Source organism: Octopus bimaculoides, chromosome 15 (assembly GCF_001194135.2).
Source record: "Octopus bimaculoides isolate UCB-OBI-ISO-001 chromosome 15, ASM119413v2, whole genome shotgun sequence".
NCBI classification, from domain to species: domain Eukaryota; kingdom Metazoa; phylum Mollusca; class Cephalopoda; order Octopoda; family Octopodidae; genus Octopus; species Octopus bimaculoides.
The window spans coordinates 19,968,130-19,972,354 of record NC_068995.1 but is presented as its reverse complement, the minus strand read 5'-3'; positions in this window follow the sequence as shown (position 1 = coordinate 19,972,354).

Genomic DNA, 4,225 nt, shown 5'->3' with positions numbered 1-4,225 from the left:
ATATATACGCATTTATATATGTATATATATATATTTATATATGCTTTCGGTGCGAATGGTTTTGTTATACGGTGCCGTATTTTAAAATCCTGACAATGAACATGCTTCGGTAAGCTAACGGTGACGAGGCAATGGGTTGTACGCAATGTTTTGTGTGATACAGGCGTTTCAGAAGCGGGAAAACATCCTTGCAAGATGATGAACGATCTGGAAGACCTGCCACGAGCGTCCAGCCTCGGAAATGTAGTACTGTATAGCGAGAATTCGTCCCACAGTGTCAGACCACCAATCAAGAGCTCTAGTGGACGTTCGCCGAAAGTCAAATGATATGATAGAACGCAAAGAACTGGATTCTTCAGATCGACAATGGACCCTGTCACCGAGCTCTCTCACTCGTGAATTTCTCGCCAAAAACAACATGGGGTCTCTTCTGCATCCACCCTACTCGCCAGATTTAGCACCTGCGAACTTCCATCACTTCCCCAAACTGGAAGGTCGCCGTTTTAAGACCGTTATCGGGATCCAGAGTGAATTGCAGAAGATCCTCGACTCGCTAATGGAAAAACCACTTCGTGACCAGATTCCAAAAGTAGCAGGAACGCTGGGACCAGTGGGACTATTTCGAAGATGATGTTTAAAAACTAGATAAATGAGTTATTATTTTATTAAACGTAGCTAGTCCTAGAACTTTTTGATACCATAATATATATATATGTATATATATGCATATATGTATATATATACACATATATATACATATATATATATGTTTGTATATACGCATATATATAAGCGTATAAATTTATAAGTGTATGAGTGTGTGTGCATGCATGCATGTATATACACCTATCTTCTAGAGAAGCTTGGTATAAGGATTGAACTCATGAGCCATATGTAAAAACTTGTTATTCACTGGGCCAATTTCACCTCTAGGTAAATTGAATCCAATGGAATGAAAGATTGTGGTCAAAGGCAGAGCCGATATCCTGCAGAGGGATAAAAACTGACGCCACTCTAAACCGATAATCCGATATCTTATCCGGTAGGTCATCTCGCCATAGGTGATATCAGTTAACATTGACCAGTAACATATCTAGTGGACGAGAAAGACAAAAGCCGAAACCCAGCTGATGGTCCACAATCGACGATGTATACTTAGCTTTTTGTTCTTCCCTGTTGTTTATTACTATTTTTTTTGTGGGTTTTGTTGTTATTGTTATTGTGGTGAGTTTGTCTTAAAAGTTATTTTATCTCTTTCAAATATGTGAAGAGCAGCATCCTGATGGAAACGATAAGACGATGATGAGAGCTTTCGACTGGCAAAGACCAAAGGTTGAGGTCAGCAGTCAAGCCGAACAGTGTCAGTATCACCTACCCCAACTACCACCCCCATCACCACCACTATCACGTTCTGCACCGTCACTGCCACCGCCGACCATCTCCGCCTCCGCCGCTTCCACCCCAGCCTCCGCCAACGCCTCCACCTCCGTCTCCGCCTTCACCGCCACCACCACCACCACCACCACCATATCTACGTGTCTGTTTTTGATGTCATCTCCTGATCCTTTTGCTAAAGCATTGACCGGCAAACTCCTCTCCAAGAAACATGACTCCTCTCTCTCTCTCTCTCTCTTTCTCTCTCTCTCTCTCTCTCTCTTTCTCTCTCTGCCTGTCACTCTTCCCATCACGTACTTATCTCAATTTCCTCCTTCTACTTCGGGTTCCTCCTCCACTACCTGTCACTTCCTCCTCTTCGTCTCCTTCCATCTCCACAATACACTGTGTGCTGACCTTGTGATCCCCACAAAGGGCGATACAGTGGCTACTGTGCTTTCACTCTCACTCACTTTCTCGCCCTTCCTCTGTTTGCAATAATCGTCAGCCAGCTACTAGCTACTGATCTTTAGGCCCCTATAGTTTCTCCCTGGGGACAGAAGTGTATTGAAGAAGAAATAAAATTAAAGAGAAAGGAAGAACAGGAAATAAGTAGAACAGTCGAGGGAAAACTTGCAATAACGAAATGGTAGCAAGTAGAATCATGGTCAGTGTTTTTAACTGACGCGTCAAGGAGGCGTTGGGAGTTCGAGTCCCGCTGGGCTCCAAAATATCAATTTTATGTGTATACTTTTCTTTTGCGTTTTATTTGGTATTGGTAAGTATTGCTTTTGTTTAAAATGTGAGTAATGATCATGGCTATAGATTTTCGTTGCAAATATATTGAAACTGAACGACTAAGGATGGTAATATATATAAAGAAAAGAACGTTTTTATCTCTATCTTTTCTTTATGCTCAAATGGGATTGACTGATGGTGTGAAAGGGTTTGACAGAAAGAAACACACACACACACACACACACACACACACACACACACACACACACACACACATATATATATATATATATATATATATATATGTATGTATATGTATATACAGAGAGAAAGAGGGGGAGAAGTGGATAATAAATGGAAAATGAGTAAAAGATAACGTGGTGTCTCCAAAGGAAAATATGGATAAAATCGACAAGACTGAAAATAACTGCAGGTAAGCGGTGAGGCTGCGTGATTCACAAGTACGTTTTCCAACCATGTGGTTTTAAGTTCAATCTCAACCTTCTGAGAGAATCTAGTAGACAGAAACTGTATGGAAGCCGATTGTACATACATACATGTATGTATGTATATAGATATATGTGTGTGTGTGTGTGTGTATGTATGCATGTATGTATATATATAAACCCGGAGGAGGAGCACACTCCAAGTTATAGAATATTTAGAGAATGTTAGAAATGGTCGGTTCATAGAGTTACCCAGGGTTTTGTGTCCATAAAGCACTTAGCTCTATACACGTTTCGTCAGACCCTAAACCAGGGCGAGCTGGCAGAATCGTTAGCGCGCCGGGCGAAATGCTGAGCGGTATTTCGCCCGTTGCTACATTCTGAGTTCAAATTCAGCAGAGGTCGACCTTGCCTTTCATCCTTTCGGGATCGATTAAATAAATAGCAGTTACGCACTGGAATTGATGTAATCGACTTAATCTCCTCCCCCAAGCTGCCCTTGTGGCAAAAAACGCGGTGCGCTGGTAGAATTGTTGGGACTCTGGACAGTACGCTTACCAGACTTCGTCCATCTTTTCATTCACGTTCTGCCGAAGTCGGTTTTGTCTTTCATCCTTTTGGGGTTGAATAAAATAAGTACGGTTGAGCACTAGGTTCCATGTAATCGACTAGCCCTCTGCCCCAATATTTCAGGTGTTGTGTCTTTAGTAGAAAATATTATTATTGTATGTATATACATTTGATCTATCTATCTATCTATCTATCTATCTATCTATCTATCTATCTATTTATCTATCTATCTTCACAATATATCTATATGCAGTTATGAATAATATATCTACATGTATATATGTGCGTGTATATATGTAGGTCTGTGTATATATGTGTGTGTGTCTGTAAGTATGTATATATGTAAGTATGTATATCATTCACGAACCTTCCATGGCTTAATATCCGTAACGTAATACAATGTTTATAATTAATAACAGTGTGGGCACCAGCTGCTCCACCAACTGCATTTTTATACTTCGTGGCACTTGGCCCACACTACACGTATTTCTTCTATTAATCATTTGAGAACTAGAACAAAATGACAAATCACTTGAATTGTATTACTTCAAAACCTGCTGACCGGCTTCGTGTGGTAGTTGTCCTTTGACGTTCTAAGTTCGAAACCAGTCGATATCATGTGTGCATTTCATCCTCCTCGGGTCGATAACGTAAGGGTGTTGAAATAAAGGTCGATGAGATCAAAGTTCTCGTGACCTATTCCCTGGCGAACACACAAACACACATACTATAAATATTGACTTCTACACCTTCACAATCAAAGATACATGCATACGTATACACTCACACTCAAACACACATATTATAAATACCAGCTGCTAGATCATATTATTATATAAATACGTTCTAACATCTGTTATTTATAATATAAGGTCCCTGATGAGAATTGAATAGCGCCTGTTGAAGCATAGGGCTTATCTTCAAATAAAAGTAAATATACTCTACGCTTGGAAAGATATTGAGCAATTTTTGAATTAGTGGTCTTCTTAATCCTTTAATTAAGATAATCTCGTGTGTGTGTGTGTGTGTGTGTGTGTGTGCATGTATGTATATATATGTATGTATATATATATGTGTGTATGTATGCATGTATGTAT